Raw genomic sequence first — 20,050 nt, 5'->3', positions numbered from 1 at the left:
TACATTAAATGGTCAAGAACTCGGCTTGCAATTCTTTCCTCAAAGATCATGACTTATATTCCAGATCTGGCGTGTCTGAGAGCTATAGGTACTTCAAATCATGCTCAAACAGATAGTGGACAATTTTTATCGTACTACAAGAGCATACTCCAACAGAACAGATTCTTGTACGAGGTTCAAGAAAAGCAGGTGTTGCTCTTCCATTGTTCACAAATCACAACCTTGAATGGATAGGCATTCGTTCTACGCCATTTACTACCATGCAACACAAAAATAACTGATCAACTCAAACTCGAAGTACATTTGTACAAAGAATAATTGAAGGGGCTGTAAAAAGCAAGGGAAACTTTATTACTACATATTCAAAAGCAATTCCTGCAATTGTAAACCACAATTTGGTTGTGCCAGGTTGAAACATTGTGTATACGCACTTGACGGGTCTTTACATTGGCAATGTTTAATACGTTCATGTTCTGGTTCTGGTTGTCGTTGTTTTCGAGTAATTAATGTGTCAATACTCAAAACACTAGTCAGCTTCATGAAGCTTTTCTATGGTTGTCGCTAACCAAAGCCTATTATCATAAAAACTTTCATCACCTAAAGATAAATGTCATCTTCTGCAAACTATTTTCAGGTAAAAAACCCTCATGATTTGGCAGCACATGGGTGATTCAGCAAGTTCTAAATTCAAAAAAAGTTAAGAGGGAAGACATTAATGGTTGGGACCCAAATGCTGCAAAAATCAAAGAGGGCGCAAAGACAAACGAATTTCCCAGTCGTTGTTGTGACAAAAAGAGTAGGAACAAAGTTGGTGTCTGGGGCATGTGAGTACTAGTAGCCATTACCCACAGGGAGGAAGAATGTGAACCAGCCCACGTGATTCCATGGTTTTATTCGCACCAACATGTGACCCATCATCTCCCCACATCTTTAAGCCACATAGCTATTTTTCCATTTCAACATTAGGGTGGAGGGGTCCTTCTAGAGGGGACCCTACCCTTCCCTGTTTCCTTGCCATGATTCATCTTTGGACCTCTAGCATGCACGCTGCACGCGAGCATGAAAGAACTAGCTTAGCTATCTTTGGCAGTCCAAAGTCAAATCCCAGTTTCAGCAGAAAGTAAGAAAAAAAAAAGAAAGCCAGGAATTAACAGATTACGCCCAAACAAAAAAAATAATAAGGAAACAGAACTTTTTACTGTCAGATCTCTGGAGAAAATAGGGAAAAAGGGAGAGAAAAAGAAAGATGAAGGAGATGGTCTGGAGTCCAGGGGACAGTTCCAGGATTTGAATGTGATTTTATGAGGATCAGCTTTCTATAACCGGTTATCAGATACTAGAACCACGTTTATTCCCCACTCTAAACTTAGACATTTATAACATTTGATTGCCAAAAACTGATTCTGTACTGCGTTTGTAATTTGTAGTATTTCTTACAGAAAAAATATATGGAGTTCTTTTTTTTTTCCTTTATTCATTATATTGATTTCAGCTGTTCGATTAATTCTTAAACAAATCTGAGACTACAAGTTGGATTAATTACAGGGTTTGAATCCAAATCCAGTAGCTACGCTGAGGTCAATATGGTTAGCTCTTTCAAAAAGCCAACGTTCAACTCTAATTTTCAGGAAAAGTCTGCCGAACAGCTATGAAACATGTGTCGCACCCACCAAATCAAATCAAATCTAAGTTTCATAATTATTGAAGACTTTGCAAGCTCATTTCACCCATAAACTAATTACCCTCCATCAAGAGTTCCCGCAAAATATGAAATAATAACAAAAACAAAAATAAAAAAAATTGGATACACCAAGAACAGATCTATCTTTTCTTCTGCTTTCCTTGACAAAAATTCTTACGTACAAAATTACATACAATAAAATTACAATCTTCCTCTATATACCCATCTAAGACCCTGAAATTTTATTTTTTTTAGAATTAAAATCTTAAGTTATAAAAAAAAAAAACTAGTAAGTAAAAATCTATCATTCAAAAGAGTACGATTTCATTGCAAGCAAAATCATCCGAATTCCCAATAGAATCTTCGGGCCACGAATCCCGAAGCAACTTAAGCAGCATTTGAGCCTTCCTCTTAGCCCTGTCCGTACAATCACTTTGAACCAACAATAGCAGCTGCGTCAGAACACCCGCACTCACCGCGTCCCTTTGACTCTGTTCCGACTCCGAACACAGTGCCAGGAGCGCACCGGCTGCGTACTCCGTAGCCCTGTCCGAAATCTTCAATATTGTCTTGACCAACAATGGAACTGTAAGCGCGTGTGCCGCGAAGGCTGAACACCCAGAGGGGATCCGACATAATAATTCTATCGCAGCTAAAGCTCGTTCAGCATCGCACTTATCCAAATCGGCTAATCGGTCAATCAACGTCTCGGCTGCTCCGGCTTGAACAGCTTTGTGCCTGGTTTGTTTTACTAAGCACAAGGCAAAAAGAGCTCGAATGCTGATTTTTAACGCGCGTGGATAAGAGCTGAGGTTTCTTAATATGTCGGTGACGCCTTCGAAAATTTCATCTACATTGCATATCTGAGCTCGAAGATCTGACGATCTTGTTCCGGCGAGAACGATTTCGATGAGCGAAGCTGAGGTGACTCGGACTTCAATCGACGAATGGGACAAGAAGTGTGACAAGTAGGTTACTTTGTTTGAATCCGAAGCGATTGATGCGCACTCGGATTCGGTGAGCTGAAACATTACTAAAAGCGCAAGTGCCTCATGGTTCAACTCCGACGAACTGGAACCCGTATCTGAAAATAGGATGCTTATGAGCATTTCACGTGCGTTATGGGAGGAAATCACGGAACGATTATTGTCGGAGTCGCGGGCGAGTCCCTTGAGTCGACGCAGAGCAGAAAGACGAGATTGAAACGGATTCGAAACGGAAGAAGCTTGATTCAGTAAGGACCGAACCATGGTAGGCTCAGCAGGTTGTTTAGGAGTAGGAATTCGCTCGATACCAAAGGCCTGGTTGGCGACACACCAATCTTGAATAAGGCGGCGAAGGGTATGGTTAGGGATGAGAGTGAAGTCGGAAAGTGGGGCTCGAGTAACAGGACAAGTGGAGTTACCGGTAGCTACCCATGACTCAATGCTGGTTCGGTCATAGGTTTGGCCGGTGCTGACTGTTACAGGGTCACGCATGAGCTCAAGTGAAATAGGACACCTGAAATGGTAAGGAACTTGCACACCAACCAAATCTAATGGCTCTATACTTCCAGGCATCTCCAGAGACAAAAAGGGAAAAAAAAAAGTAAATCAGTAGGGGTGGGAAGAGGACTCCGAGAATTCTCTGGAGAAATTTGTTTGGTGCCTGGTTTTGGTTTCACACTTATATATATGAAAATTTGGAACAGAGAGACAAGTACCCAACAGCTATACCATAAGGGAGTGGTGGGACTGGGAAGGGGGCAGGGTAAAGGGGGCTCGGGCTGGGGGTCTGCTCTTATCTGACTAAGGGCCACACGTGTGGCTTTTATAAGTCTGGACTGTGGAACCTAACCGAAGAGTTGAATTGGGGGAAGGGTTTGGTTGGTCAAAGAATATGTGCGACTTGGTGGGTCCCACCTTTTTCCAAGCCTAAAATCTAACTTCTGTTTACATCAACACAACCACTGTTTGTTTTTTCAGATTTGATTGAGCATCATTAACAATGGGCTGGCTTTTGTTTCGCAATCGAGTCCTTATAGTTTGGTGTTTTTCCACATCATGCACTATTTTTTAAAAAATTTGGAGTGTGAGGTATTGAAATTTGAAACATTACTTTTCCAGCAAATTATAATTATTTGTTTCAATTTAACTCCAGTGGAAGCTTCAAAAAGTAAAATCCAAAACTTGTATGTTTAGTATATTTTGTTTTGAAAACATAGCTGTGAATTGAGTTGCCTCATTTTTCTGAAAAAAAAAATGAATAAAGGGTATAGGTGTGAATTGAGCTGTGCCTGTGCCCATCATCAAGAAATGTGGATATTTTTATCTTATCTACGTTTTTAGGTAATGTGTTCATGTCTATGCTTTTACTGGCTAGTAAGAAGACTAGCTTTATGCATGCTGTCATGGTTTGGATGTCCTATGGAAATCATGAAGACAAAATTATGTTAGGGCTCGCTTTACAGTCTGGTGTGGTGTCAAATCTTGCTTTGTGAGTGAAAATTTTTCAAAAAAAATAAAGATAATGAAAAAGGGAATCGAACCAATGGCAACCTCAATCTTCAAAGTTTACTACTTTTAAAATTAATGCTTTTGTGCCTTACAAAAGGTTGCAAGGACTGAAAAATTACAACAATATGTAAACAAGAAAGGTTTTGGTTTTTGAATAGCAACAAACGGAAGCGAATCCTTCAATTTGAAGTAAAATCAAAGAAAAAAAAACTTTTAATTAGTTGCATTAAGACCCTTGAAGTAGAAGAAATCTTTTTTTGACAATTTAGCTATAATTACCTTGATAATAACTTTCTTAGGGTTGCTTTTAAAAGCCAATAAGAAAATAAGTGCGACAATTTTCAAAAATTAAAAAAGAAGTGTAACAAATATTTATTATTCACATAAAGTCTTTTTATTTTTTTTATATTATAGTGTTCAAATTTAAGCTTAGAATTTGATTGGAAGATGAATGTGGATAAGAATTGTAAAGTAAATGAAAATTTTCACATATTTTTTAATGATAATTCAAGATTTAGGATTAGTTTGATATTATTGTTATAAATGGAAAAAGTACATTTAAAAAATGTAATTAAAAATTTTAAAATTTTAATATTATGATAAAAAAATGCTATTAGTAATTAAAATATTTAAAAATATATAAAATATTAAAAATATAGAGTAATATAGTGATTTTAAATCCTAAAAACACTTTTTCAATGTAAAAGTATGATTTGGGTTGCAAAACTAAAGTTTTTTTAATTAAAAAATTATTTATTTGTTACTTAATATTTAGATTTGATTAAAAATAAATTTTAGTACAAAAGATAAAACTGAATTTATTAATTCATATACACATTTTTAAAAAATTATTTTTAATAAATTTTAATTTTAATATTTAAGACCTTTGATCTTATCTCAAAATGAGATATTTTTAAAAAAATTATAAAAAAAAAACAAAATGAAAGGTGGGGAGTCCAATTGCAAAGGATTTGAGATTAATTATTAGGTTTCAATTGTCTGTTACTAATACAATAGTAGTGGGCGGTCAAAGGTCAAAGAAGAGGAGATAATCACAGGAATGTGCGGGTCCAGGTTGTCTGTCCACCTCTTTATGCGAGCAACGTAAATTACAAAAATAAATAAATAAATAAATAATTCCGTGGATAACATCAATAGGGTGGTTTCTAGATGGGGTGGGACCGAACATAAGTGGACGATGTTGATCAAGTGGGCCCCCCACAATATTGTCTATGTTAACCAAAATTCCCTTTCCACTTTCCAGTCCCCCCCCCCCCCCCCCAAAAAAAAATCAGAGACCTCTGATTGAGGCCATTCAATATGTAATAAGTTGAGTGAGAAACAGGGAATCTGTCACATGCTTTTACTTGGGAGCAAGTAAATTGGAACTTTCTTGCCTTTCGGCCTCAGGAGACCGCTCAGCTACGTTACTTGGGAGCCTCATTTGTATTGTCATCAGTCAAATATTTATGGGTTTTGCCAATGACATTTGCTAATCTTTTTATTACTTCTTAATACTTTTAATTAACTTTCATAATTGTACACCTTATTTTTAATGAGTATTTTCTTTAAGACAATCATGTAGCACAATTTAGGAAGATAAATATACCATCATTACTTGCTCATTCAATCCATTTTATTATGCATAATTGAATTATTGAATAGAGTCTTTTATTTTTTATATGTATATAATTTTATGATTGTAAATTAGTTATATTTTTAATTTATTAAAAAATTATTGGTTTTATTTATATAAATTATCATTAACATTTAGCAAGTTTTCTAAAGTTGAATAAAAATGTTAAAAGTAAAAGAATTAATCTCAAATGTAATTGTGACTGTTGAATTATTGTTTTAATAAAAAAAATTTCAAAATCATAAGAATTCAAGTTAAAAACTTATATTGTATGTAATTTGAATTAATTTCTTAATAAATTTTTTATTGAGATAACTATAACACCAATTTTGATAAGGATTGTTTGGTTGCGCAATAATTTGAACTTATCAATATTGTTTTTATAGAGAAAAAACTTATAATTCCTTCTCTTGTTTTGTTTAAGATTTTCTATTTTGCCATTTCTTGGCGCTGGAATAGTCGGTGTCGTTTAGCGGCGGAAGCACACGCCTGTTGGGGGACAGTGCGCCCCACGGGCCACGTCCCTCCTGCGACCCTGCTGTCTCCGGTCAACCGGGCAAGCCATTGCCGCTATAGCCTACACAACGTTTGCCTGCTCCGATGCACGTACGATACAACACGTGTTTCCAGCTATAAAATCAAAATCCTTGACAGAGTCCTTTTTTTTTAATTTTTTTTTTTAATTTTTCTTTCTCGTTTAAGAAAACAAAAGCCTTCTTCCGAAAACAAAAATCTTAAAGAAGAGAAAACAAGATCAGAAACAAATTTTTAACATGGCTTGCTACTGTTACAATCCTTGGTTGGTGCCCCAAGTATGGTATCTCTGATTCCAATCAACCTTATCCCATTGGGTTTCGGATAACTTGCGACTTTTCATGGATCTCCATTGATTTTTTGTGCTCTTTTTCCTCCAAATTTCTACGTTTTTTAATACAATAGCAACCTATTTTATTACTAATAATTTTACTAATCGATGGTCTAAACATAATTACCAACGACTTTTATTTGGATTTCAAGGCATCGATATCCATTTTTTTTATAATAAAAACATTCAAATAAAAATTTTAATTTTAATTTAATTAATTCATATAATTTTTTTAAAAAAATAATATTTAATAAATTTAAAATTCAGGTTTCATCATTTATACTTTTTTTATTTCTTAATTGCAATTAAAAAAAACTTAAAATAAGTATTAGGCTATTAGCTTTGCTGAAATCAAAATTTATAGTGATCGTTTACAATGATTTTAATCAAATTTGATGGTTGAAATGAATTTTGAATACCAGCTCCAAAAGCTGTTTCATTGTCTTTTATTTTTCAAATCTTTTTTTTTTATCTCAATAAGATTAAGCTTTATTTTTCAATTATTACAATCTATTTAGGAATTTAACAATGTAAGAAACTAGGCATGTGTTACTATAAATTTGTAAATTATTCATAAATGTATTTTTTCTTTAAAAAATTATATAAATGTGAGTAGGCAAGCTAATTGACATTGAGAAGATCACGAGCAAGCATTAATAAAAAAAAAAAAAAGCATGTATGTTAGTAAAATAAAGGACAAAGAAGGGGTACCTTGAAATTGCCAACAAAAAATAAAACTTTTTTGATAATTTTGAACTTTTATCTCAAAGATGACTCGTGAATCGATAAGGTTTTTTTTTTAATGTTTTTCGTTTGATAAACAGAATCTAATCAGAGTGGACGACGACTTGCATTCTTTATTAATCGTTCATACAATTGGATAGTACGAAACAAAAGCCTTTAAACTTGAACGGGGGATGTCTTTTTCAGGCTATTACCCTACACTAATCTTAATTTAACAGACAGTGTTGTCTGTACTTTCATTTCCACTTCTCCAATTTTACTATTGCAAGTTCGTAACCTTTTTACTTTTAACCATTCAACTTTAATTGAAAAGTACTTTTCCGCAAATTTTGTAATTTTAAAAACAAAACGGTAATATAATAAAAAAATAATATAAATTAAAAATATAAAAATAATATGATTTAAAATTTTTATAAAAATCATATACGAATTTAATAAAATAAAAAAATATAATTTATATTTTTGTATTGATATAAATTTTAACAAATAATTTTTATATAAAATATAAAATAAATATATAAATTATTAATATTTTACATAATACGAATATATAAATTATTAAATTTATTATAAAGATTTTTTTTTGTATCATATTATGTTGTCATGTTAAATTGATTTAAGTAAATTTATTTATATTAGATCCGATAAATTCATGAAAAATTATTTTTTATAATTTTTCTTTTTTTTTGTATCATATTATGTTGTCATGTTAATTTATTTTCAAGTTTTCATTACTACTCACTAATGGTTTTTATTTTTTAAAATCCCACCAATTGCACCAATTTTTTATTATTTAAAAAATTTAGGATAATATCTGTATTTTTTATTAGATTTAAGACTTCATGATATGATAGGGATGAACAATTCAATAATGAAAATTAGTCCCTTGGAAATTTTCTTTTCAAACAATTCTTCAAAAAAGAAAAAGGCTGGATGATTTTTATTGGAAACGATTTTATATGGTCAACCAAATTCTATTCCCACATTTAATGTAATAGTAGCAAGATAAACGACTAATTCAATTGTCATATCCGGAATCTAAACAATAACACTTATTCTTAGAAAAACGATATTAGATCTTAGTATCTGATTTTCTTTATTGTTTTGCAACAAATTTATCATAGATATTAAATTATATATTAATAAAATATTATATACTCTAATTGCACATTTCTTATTATCGATTATGCAACAAATTAATTATAAATATTTGATATTGCTTTACTATAAAAAACGTAAGTTTATGACCATTTTTTTATTTTAAAAATACTTTAATTATTTTCAAGTTAATGAGTATAAAAAGTCTAGGAGATATAATTAACAAATTATTTAATTTTTTATTTTTGATTACAATTAATTAATTCCTCCAATATTTATTTACATTTAATTAAGGCCTTATTTTGATAAAAAGTTAACATCATTAATTTTTTGTAATTTTTTGTTATAATCAAGATAAAATTTTATATGATATCAATATAAGATATGAATGTTTATCATGTAACGTAATTAATATATATAAAAATTAAATAAAATATATATTTTTTGTTTTATTTTTGATCTATTTTTTCATTCTCTCTAAGATATTTTTAAGAGTTTAATTGACTATAATTAAAATATTAATTAATTTATTTTTGTCATATAATTAAAATATATCTAATTAAATATTTTAACTAAATTAAAATTAAAATTTAAAATAATTTTTTAATTATAATTCAAGTACAGTTTTTACTCTTTAGCCTTATTTATTTTTAAAAACAATTAAAGCTCAATTTTGGAGGAAAAGTAGATACGAGAATTGAAAGCCACAAAAGAAAAAAGAAAAAGAAGATTTGAGATTTGGTAAGAATATTTTAGCATCCTTTTTATGTAAAAAGAAGTTTGACTCTTGGTTTTGCCTTTATGCTAAATTAAAAATTCTATAGAGGCATAGTGCCCAACAAATCTCACAGACGTTAGCTAAGTTCACTATCTCATTACCGTCAATTAAATTAAGTTAATAAATCAACTATATCTTAATAAATATGTATTTTATAAAAAATCATAATTAAAAAAAATATAGATGTTAAAATTTAAATTTAATATTTGTTAGATATTAATATATAACTTTTTAAAAATTATTATTATAAATAAATTAAATTAAATTTTAGATTGAATATTGACATATTTTAGAATTAAAAAAAGTAAATCACTTTTGTAAGCCTAAAAAAAAAGTTTTTCCTGTCTCTTCACTGGATTAAAGTTGCTCAAATAGTATGTTGCTTCATGTCAAGAATCTCAACCTCTAAAATGTATTTTTTTTTAAGGAATTATTTAAAAAAAAAAAAAGAAATGGGTTATTTTTGACTTGTCGGAGTAATTAATTGACGATTAGAGTGTAAAGTAGGCAAGTCTAGTTGGCATTGTGATTCGACCTACGATTTTGTCTTTATGTGGTCCAATAATGAAATTATGAAATCAACTTTCCACGTGGGTTTCTCCACGTTGACCACGTCTCCAGTTTTAGTTGTGCTGCTGACGTGGTCCATAACTAACTTGGAATTTTTTTTCAACTGTGTGTTTTATAATGTGCGGTTGAGCTCTCCACGTGGACCTTTTGTTACATCCATCCAAAGCTAGGAGAAAAGTCGTAAAAAGTTTTCCAATGAATAAAAAAATCAAATAGTAAAGATTGAAACGATGACGGCTTTTCATTTTATTTTTTTAATATTATAAATAATTTTAAATTATAATAAAATATTTATTATAATATTTAAATTTAAAATTTATTTAATGTAATATTTAAATTATAAATTTATTAATTAATGTAATATTAATTTATAATATAATTAATTTAAATTATAATATTTTATAAATAAATAATTTTTTAAATATCATATTAATTAATAAATTTATAGTTTAAATATCATATTAAATATATATCATTATAATTTAAGAAATATTTATGAAATTAATATTTTTTTTAATTAGATAACTTGATTTAATCAATTGATCTAATCTAAGGACATTACAAAGTTAAATAAGTATTAAATATTATAAATATTTAAGAAAAATATACGTTTGATATTTTGGATGTGATATAATATTTGTCATAAAATTAAGAGATTAAAACTTTATTTTTTATTCATTAAAGTTTTTCGCGGGCATTGATTCAAATTCAACCCAATAGAAAAATATTATTTCATTTCATTTGACATTTTAAATTTATAAGATTCCAATATTTTACCAGATGATATGGCTGTTATTACAATATTTATGTAACCAGCAACCTCTTAACCTAGTAACAAGAATAAAATTTGTTTGGCTTGTAAGCTTTGGTCCTGAGTCCAAATAAAATAAATAAATAAATAAGACATTTTAAGGAATTTTTTGTTAACTCCAGCTAGCTTAATCCCACCAATTAAGATGGGTGAAAATTTTTATTTATTTATTGTTTATTACTATATCTAAATAAGAAAGATAAAATAAGAATACTTAAATTAAAAAGAAAATAAGAAAAAAATTACTTGAAAAAATGATGAAGGGTGCGAAAACTTAGGAACAAGGAGATGGAGAATGATAGCTGAATACGCAATTGTCAAAGTTTTTAGTATAAATCTCTTTAGATTACAGTCATGCAACACTAGTGACATTCAAATGATGAAATCTTTCAATGAATTCATGTTGTTATAATGATTAAAGAAAAAAAAAATTGTGGTTTAACAAAATTCAATTGCTCAATGAATTTTGACTTTCATACGTAACTTCAATGTAGTGAAAGTCTTTTTTTAATCGCATTATACTTTATCATGAACAAGATTTTAAAAAGTTATTGCTTATTTATAAATATATCTTTAGACTTAAAATAACAATAATTATTGATTTTTTTTATTAATTGGTATGTTATTAAAATTGATATTTAAAAATTATAGACTTGAAATTATATGTATAATATTTTTTTAACTAAATAAATAATAAGTTAAAAAATTTAAAAATATATTAAAAAAAACAAACTGCTAACTATATTGAATAGTATCGATTAACTTCTAATATAATGATTTTTAAAAATATTCATTAAATAATTTTAAAATTTAAATTTTATCACTTATAATATATATTTAGAAAAAAACCATCATACGTCTTTTACTGTTACTGTCGATATGATAGAATAGGTGGCATGTGAATGAAAGTGGGTGAGAAAATAGTAATGTAGTGATAGAAAGCAGTCAAACTAATGGCAATAATATAAGTTGGGTTGCTTTCCAATTGGTCCACTGCTAGCACAAATTTTCAAATCTTAATTGGTCAATGTCGTTATCAGATTTTGAGTATACTGTTTGGGGGCGCATGTTAGGCGAATATAAACCACATGACCCCATTAGTCATGGATGAAATTGATGCCCCTCTATATGTCATTTTCTTTAAAATAAAAAAGAGAAATCTATATATATATTTGGCTTTGGTCAGACCTTCGCTGCCCTTGTCCACCCATATAATCATGCTTTTTTTATCACATGAGACTTTATTAAGATCTTCCATCGTCATACTTGACAAATTTTATTTTTATTGGAGAAAGGTTCGAATTTTATTATTTGTATCAAAATAGTGATTATAGAAAAATTCTCCAAAGTTAAATTTTTTGTTTTTAAATTATAAGTACTGAAATTTAGGTATCTAATTTACTTCATATTATTTTTTAAAATAATTATATGAATCAAATAAATTTAATTTAATTAATCATTAAAAAAAATCCATGAATTAAATGAAAGCAGTCATTTTCCCTTGTGAACCTGAGGCACTAAGGCAGCAAAATCAAACATTCCCACACAAATTTTTAGTGGAGCACTTCAGCTATTCCTTTTACCATCATATCAAGGTAGGGAAAGAAACGACTTTCTTTTTTTTTTTTTTTTTTTTGTCATGCATTGTACTATCAACTCAAATCTGATCACAAAATTTAATTATAAGCAGCATATTGAAACCTTTAATTAAACTAAAATTTTAGTGAAAGAAGATGTTTAGGATATGCCATGTTCATCACATAATTGAACTGGTATAAATTGTTTATCTGTAGCCATATGACAAAACTTTCAATGGATTCCCCCTACCTGCCTACAAAACGTATATTCCAATTCCCATTTCAATTAAGTAGTGAATAAAGAAGCAAATTGTGTAGATTTGAGTGTTGACTTCATCAGATTCACAAGTACTGTTTGGAGCTGGTTAAGTTTGCTGCATGTTAACGTATCATTACGCCTTGAATGACTTAAAATAAAGGGATTAAGGTTTCTCGAGCTGTGCGCAAACCGACTGGCGATTGTCAGGGGTGTTTTTTATGCTTAAGTGCCCTTGATTCACGCACGATTAACTCTTAAGTTATGGACTAATAAGGAAAAAGAGGGGGAAAAAAATGGGAAACCGAAAGCGAGAAAGAAAGAGAAGCTCTTGTTTCTCATGGCACAGCTGGTTGGACCTGGTAAATTGAAGGCGGGGTGGGGAACCAAAGTGGAAGGGTCAGGCCTACTTTTTCAAACTAACAAGCCTATATCTCATAAGGAAAACTAAGTAATGGGGCAATTGGAGTTGGGATTTGTTAACCATTTGGATTGAGTAGCCCAAACTGGGAACATAAGACAGGAAGAAGTTCCATATCTACAGCTTTTGTTCACTTTCTTTCTTCTCAGATTTCTGTCTCTTTTGTCGGCTTAATACTGCAGTGGCTTCCACATTACATTTAGGTTCATTGATTGTTAAATGGCAGGTGAAGGTTGACAGGGAAAGAGCCAGACAATGTGTTGTGCGTTAAGACAGAGCATGCCTGAAGTAGCATCACTAGCAAAAGGTAAAGATTCTTCGAAACAATCACATGGTACCCACTCATACTATAAAAACCTGCTATGATAATTGAAACAGAAGAACAAATACCAACAATTATGTCACTCGATAGCCGCCACTCTTGAACCGTCGTGAATGTCCAACACCAAATAAATAAAGCTGGAATAAGGAGTACAATCCTTTCGAAATTGAATTAATCTATCTGGTTTGTGTAATGGTTAGAACTTAAAACAAGTTTTAAATTCATGTTTACAGTTGTAAGAGAATTGCTACTAATATTACGCCAAGCAGCCACTGCAATGGAATTGGTCGACTATCCAAATAAGCAAAGCTGGAATCATGTGCTACTGCTCCTGGTGCAGGAGGAACACCTGCCTCAGGTATGTCGCATATTCCAAAAGTCATATTTGCCTACCCACAACAATTCAATACCACAGTGATCAATCAGACATTCAAATTCGTCATGTTTTTTCAGAGTTAGAATGCAGAAAATTTTAATCTCTATGCCCCCAAGTAGAGTTGTAATTGTCCAGGGCTTTAATCAACCATTTCTTATATATTTATAACTCCTGAATCCAAAATATTTATAGGAGGAAATGGAATGGAGATCATAGATAGAAGTACTATTGTTACAGACCTTGCAATAGACAATGTTTCCGCATCCAAAAACTAGATGACCATTTGCCACGTCTATAGCTTCCGGAGCACCTCCACCATTACTCCTCTGAAATGTTCATCCAAGAATTGGTTATGAACGCCCAATTCAGCACCACTAGAATTTTTAGGCTGCTCATGCTTTAGTAGTAATAAATGATTACCTTGTAAAAATCTACAGCAAATGAAGTTAGGCCACCGGTTGCCAGCTGCTACATAACATGTGTTCACCTTGTTAATCAGTGGAGCTGAATTGTGTTTGCAAGCTTGAGTTACATCTGGTCTATCAGGAAAGTAGTTGAATAAGGCCAGTGACCTTGATGTTGCATTCATGGCAGGTGATTCTGCTCGGTTTGGACATGAACCAGCTACCATCCCTCCATTGCCATCTGCTATTTCCAAATGCATCAATGGCACCTCTGCTTTGAAATAAGCATAATTTTCTGCTTCTTCAAATGAACCGTGTTTAAAAGATGATGGTAACAAGACTCACATTGGTTTTCTACCATGTATCTCCATTGATAAGCTATACCTTCAGAGGCCTCCTTTGCTGACTTTGAAGTGAAAACCAGCAGGCGCTGATTCTTTTGTACCATATCATCAACCGTTGGCCAATTTCCACCATTTTTTGGCATTTGAGATACGGGAAACCAGAACTTCCTCAGGCCAGCAGCATCAAATACTTTGCTCAAGCCCCTTGGTGAGGTAACATAGTCTTCAATGATAATGGTAGCAATTACTGATGGGTTTGCTTCAAGAAATGCTTGAACCTCTTTCAAAACATTAATAGCAGGTTGCTGATAAAAAGAAACTCGTGCATTAAGGCCATGGTAAAAAGAAATTGTTAAATTCACATTTTGCAAAAACGAAGTCCAAATAAAATATATGTATTTGCTTTAGATGTCGACACAGACTTACAAAGGCTGTATGGTTGAAGCATTGTCCTCCAAAGGAGTGACACAACCAGATGTCATTCTGGAAATCATACATGTCCAGCATCAAACCTCTAACACCATTCTGCAAGACAGAAAACCACTTCTGTACTCACGAATTATTGAAAAACCACTGCTATTCCATTCATATTTAGCAAAACATTGGCCTATTCAATAGGGAGAATAAGTATATATAATATATGAAAGCCATTACTCTGCTTCTAGGGGGGGAACATCTACATGAGTGTAATGAATGCTGGCATCAAGAGCACGGTAAGAAATTAGGTTAGCCTATCAAGCAGGGCAGCAAGCATTTATTCATTAACCTGATCATTTTTTGTGCTAATAATTCATCTGGGATCCGACAGAATACGGTTATGAAGCAAATGCAACATTAGTCATAGGTCAACTGCAGTATTTAGGGTATGCAAAGCACATGAATTTCATTTTCTCCACTAGGTTATATATTTTTTGAATGATCACCTCACCTAACGCGCTTGCCTAACACGTGGATTTGGGAGGAGATTAAAGTATAGATGTCGTTTACACCTAAAAATAATTATTAGAAAAGAAGCATGTTGATGTTGCTCTTACTTTCCAAGATCAAATTTTTAACTTGCCTGCTTAAATTAAGAATCACATGTGAACAAAAAACACAAATTCCAAAACATTCCAACTGAAAAGAGGGCCAACCTAATGGGGATGTCTCTGACTCTTGACATGGGCTTGGTAGGATTTCTTCTTCATTTCCCCATCATAAAAATACCAAACACATGCCATTTTCATTAGAAACATAAAAAATTGGTTAAAATCTAACATCGAATTGAAGCATTCAACAGAAGGTATCTTATACCGTCGCAAGTACAAGATATCTGGGAAAGCATGGTTTCTATATAATTTTCCCTTAAGCAAAGAAATGCTTTGGCTTCCTTCATTTTTACTGAATTAAAATGGAATTCCCATATCCTTTCGAGGGGTAAATTAACTTCATTATCTACCTACAAAAAGAGCTAAAATGCTAAATAATCTTCCAATTGTACACATGTAGAAATAAAAGAATCTATAATTTCTTACTAAAATCATCGAGGAACCATGCAATTAAAGCTTCATTTGGGAGCACGATTAAAAAGTTCTTGCACCGAAAAGTACTTATTATAGTCGAACCTCTCCCAAATAAACCCTAAGTTGACAACAATAGTCGAACCTCAAAGTCGTTTTCTATCTGTCTTATACTAATAATCCAACAATGTCTAATTTAATTCAAATCTAGTCGGTAATCTCATAATATAAATGCCACTACTATCACTTTAACTTTTAATCAATTCCAAGCTGTATAATTCACCCAAAACATGTTCTTGTCATATTGGACGCAGCATCCTCAGAAATCAGATAGTACCAACAACTACATTCAAGCACAAGCAAACGAATCCCTTAACAAAAAGACTTGGCTATCCTTTCTCTTTAATATAAAATTTCAAAATATTCCCCCCTTACAAAGAGATTCTAGTCTTTTAATCCTATCCAAATTTTACTTTCCAACTGTAGAGCCGACATTCCTTAAATTCAATCAATACCAAACACCGCCAAACCGCTTGCAACCTAATACACTACCTAGTTATTAAAAAAAAAAATTACACTACCTTGTTTAATTCACTGAAAAGTGGAAACCCAACCGAATTTTTTTTTGTAAGAAAAGCTGAAACTGATTGCATAGGATTTGAGAACTGCATTGATTTTCTTTACTGTTCGGTCTGTTTGTAGAAAATTAAGCATAGAACAATTACAGTTAATTAAACGGGGATCGAGAGAACATACGTTAAGCTGGTCGGTGATGGAGTCCTGCTGGTTCGTGGGAGCTAAAATCAAAGACCCAGTTGCAGACCTCTCTCCCAGCCTCGCAAACGAGTTGTGGGTAGTCAACCAGGAGTATCGATTATATGGAAGTCCCTTAGCCTGTTTCAACCATCACACCCACAGAATTTATGTCTATATATCCCTCCTTTTTACTTGTATACATGTCGAAAATGGATTAATTGTACGGACCTGAGAAGTGGGGTTTACAGGTTGGATTCGAGTGCATCTGGGCCGTAGATTTCCATTTGCCAGACAGGTTTCACAGTGCAACCCTGAGTCACAATTGCTATTTGCTACGCATGTTTGTCCCTCCTGTTCAAGATACACCTCACATATTGGAACTGACATTTTAAGGAAAATCATAAAGGAGTCTCCTCCTGATAATTGACATAGGCATACCTTGAGAGCAGAGCAAAAACCAAAGAGAAGAGAAGTAATGATCAGAATGATAATCAACTGCAAATGAAATATAGTATATTCTGTTAGTTTTCCTTTGACGACAGAGAAGAAGAAGATCATTAAAACTTGCCTGCATTGATTGGTTTTTGGAGTTTGCTTTTTTTGAATTTTCCTTTTGCTTGCCTCTGTCTTCATATAGGATCAGAATTTGTAGTCCATTAAGTTTCGGATAGTACTATTTTTTTGTGGTGACCCTTACATATATAGATATAAGGGCATCAAAATAGACAAATAGAGGGAAAATGAAAATGCAGGTGTTTCATGCGCCGCTATGGGGTGGTTTACCAGGGCATGTTTTTCTCAACTAGTCAATGGTTTTCTTTAATCAATGATGATTACCCAAGTTTTAAGAAAAAGAGAGAGAGAGAAAAGCTTTTAGGGTATGAAGAGGAAAAAAAATCACTGCAACTGATATCTTCAAATTTTAAAAAAAATTGATTGGTAAGAGAATGATCTTTCGTAACAGCATGAAATTCTAACAAACAAGGAATAGCATCCCAATAGGGCACTGAAAATTTGTTGCTTAAAGTCTTCCTCTTCTACTTGCTTGCAATCATCAACCAATAAATTATGTATATTCCAAAGTCTTAATAATTGTAACACCCATTTTCTCAACATTTTAATAGTTGTAGGATGATTTTCTGGCTTTTGTTTGTCGGATACTAGGAAAGTTCCTTTATCATTTTCCTCTGCTTAAACATTATAGATTATAGGTTTGCCATCCACCATCGATTTAAACTGCTTTTGGCAGGAAAAAAAAAATCTCAAAGTCCCATCATCAATTCGCAAATTGAGAACAGTGCCGCTTTAAGAGTGCGAGTTCAGCATCGCACACAATGTTAGCTTCACCTGGTAGCTTTAAAATATCTAAACCAAATGTTGAAATTTTGAAACTAACATATTGGTAACTTCTGTCTTTTAGCCCCGAAACAAATTGCCAGAATCCCGAGTTGACAAACCTCTACATGCAGAACTCTGAGCTGCAAGAATTATTTGATCTGAGGGAAAGCTGTCCTGGACATTCTTTCACATTTAGCACATGCATGGTAGCTCTAGCAGCCTTTGTTGGCACGTATAACTGCCACTAATCCAAGCCCGCTGCATGACAAATGTGGCTATTCCATAATTTTTGGTCCTCCTTAGTCCGGCCTTGAAGGCCTGAATAACTAAAGTCGAATCATGGCAGCTTACTAAAGCCCTATTTACTGAATTTTGATTTGGTCCAACCTCACAGCATACACCATAACGGGCTTGAAGTTATTGAAAGATTGAAACATAAGGGGGGAAATGTTAAGAGCAAATTATTCAATCATGCTTTACTTCAGATCATCAGTTATACAGCAAATGTTAAATACGAATGAAGACAACTCAACTCGAAAAGACACATGATACTTTCCTTTTTGAAAACAGTGTGGCACAAGATACATAGATGTTATTTATTGTTCCAACTTACAATTTGGTGTAGGCATTGACAGGGTAAAGTTAAAGCCTATGTAATAGCAAATTGTAAATCAGGTGTGTGGTTGAATCCCTGTGTAGTCCATTGTCTTTATCGTACTAATTTCACAGTCGACAGTTCAATAATAACTACAACGATGTAACAACTGATGGAGACATGTACTAATAGGGATTTTCACGGCTATGGTAGGGTAGGGGTAAAATATTTTTTATTTTGATTTTTTACATTAACTTATTTTATGCCTTAAACGACGAATATTTTAAATTTTTTTAACGGATATATTTATACTTATAACTTCTTAAAAAAATAAAAAAAAATATTTTTCTGTTTTTTTTTTTTATAATTTTTGTTTTACATATATATGCTATTTTTTATAAATATATATTTTTATAAAAAATTATAAAATATAAAATATAATCACAAAATAAATACTATATTATACTCTTCAAATATCTAATAAAATTTTTAAAATCATATCCATCTTTATTTATATTTTCAAAATTTAAATATCCATCTCTATCTTTATCTAATCAAAAATGAACTTTTCATCAATTTTAGCACATCCCTTATCCTACAGGTTATATTGTGCACATTATTAAGCTTCGAAGTAGTAAGAAATTAAAGATATATTTGAAATTACATTATTATTATTATTATTATTATTATTATTTCTCTTTTATAAGGCATAAATGAACAAGAACAAAACCATCAATGCACTAGAGTTTCTTGTATTTGGATTTGAGATGAAAATTAAACTCATCAAGTTGAAGACAGAATTCCAAATTAATTGACTCAATTTGATTAGAATACAAGGGATTCTTTTTCAAGCAGAATCTTATTATAAAAATGAAGATGAAGAATCAAAAGCAAATGTTCCAGGAGTGGACTGCAAGGATAAAAGAAAGGCATTGCCTGCCTGCCCAAAATTGACATATAAAGCTGTTCATAAAAGTCATTATCCTCACTAAAACCCTTAGCATTCCCAAAAGTCTCTCATTAAAAACGTAGTAGCTCCCACTCCCACCCCTGCAGGATAAAAAAAAAAAAAAAAAGCACAGGTGATGTTCATCAAAATCAACGTCTAGTTTCTACTGATATATGAGGTTATAACAGTACTCTAGCAGTCGTATAAAACTTTATCAGTATTATTAGAGTGAAGATTAGGTCTTTTTTTTTTTGTCAGCACATTGAAAAACTGATATGATACCAATTGAAACCCACGCCCACAGAAAACAAAAATGCTCGAGTTTCCACCGTTTTGGGTTTTGGCTGTTGCAGTATCCTCTCGCCTCCCCACAATTAATGTTGGTCCCACTTGATTTATAACCACAAAGTTTCCGAGAAAATTTAGCTCACACCCTGCCAACACAGGTAATTTGAATTATAGTACAGAATTTCTCGAGACTTTGAGCGGCTGAGTGGCTAAAAAGTTTGCAAGTTAATTTGTGTCTCTATTGCAA

The 20,050-nt window shown here is 31.9% G+C and overlaps 2 pseudogenes across 2 annotated transcripts; both read right to left on the bottom strand.

Annotated features, from left to right (window-relative positions):
- Positions 1 to 1,807: 1,807 nt before the first annotated feature.
- LOC111308949 (U-box domain-containing protein 26 pseudogene) lies at positions 1,808 to 3,435 on the bottom strand (annotated as a pseudogene). Its single transcript, XR_016329427.1, has one exon. The product of XR_016329427.1 is annotated as a U-box domain-containing protein 26 pseudogene (transcript).
- Positions 3,436 to 13,399: 9,964 nt separating this feature from the next.
- LOC111308944 (PI-PLC X domain-containing protein At5g67130-like) lies at positions 13,400 to 17,515 on the bottom strand (annotated as a pseudogene). The gene is made up of 9 exons (XR_016329426.1): positions 17,202 to 17,515; positions 17,072 to 17,128; positions 16,862 to 16,984; positions 16,634 to 16,771; positions 14,805 to 14,903; positions 14,380 to 14,683; positions 14,051 to 14,275; positions 13,870 to 13,956; positions 13,400 to 13,643 (listed from the first exon to the last, which is right to left on the bottom strand). The product of XR_016329426.1 is annotated as a PI-PLC X domain-containing protein At5g67130-like (transcript).
- Between the last annotated feature and the right edge of the window lie 2,535 nt (positions 17,516 to 20,050).

The sequence above is a fragment of the Durio zibethinus genome, chromosome 2 (assembly GCF_047325235.1).
Source record: "Durio zibethinus cultivar Kanyao isolate XHJ-2024 chromosome 2, ASM4732523v1, whole genome shotgun sequence".
Taxonomy (NCBI): Eukaryota; Viridiplantae; Streptophyta; class Magnoliopsida; order Malvales; family Malvaceae; genus Durio; species Durio zibethinus.
Note: the sequence above shows the minus strand (reverse complement) of the source record. Positions and strands in the feature narration are given on the sequence as shown.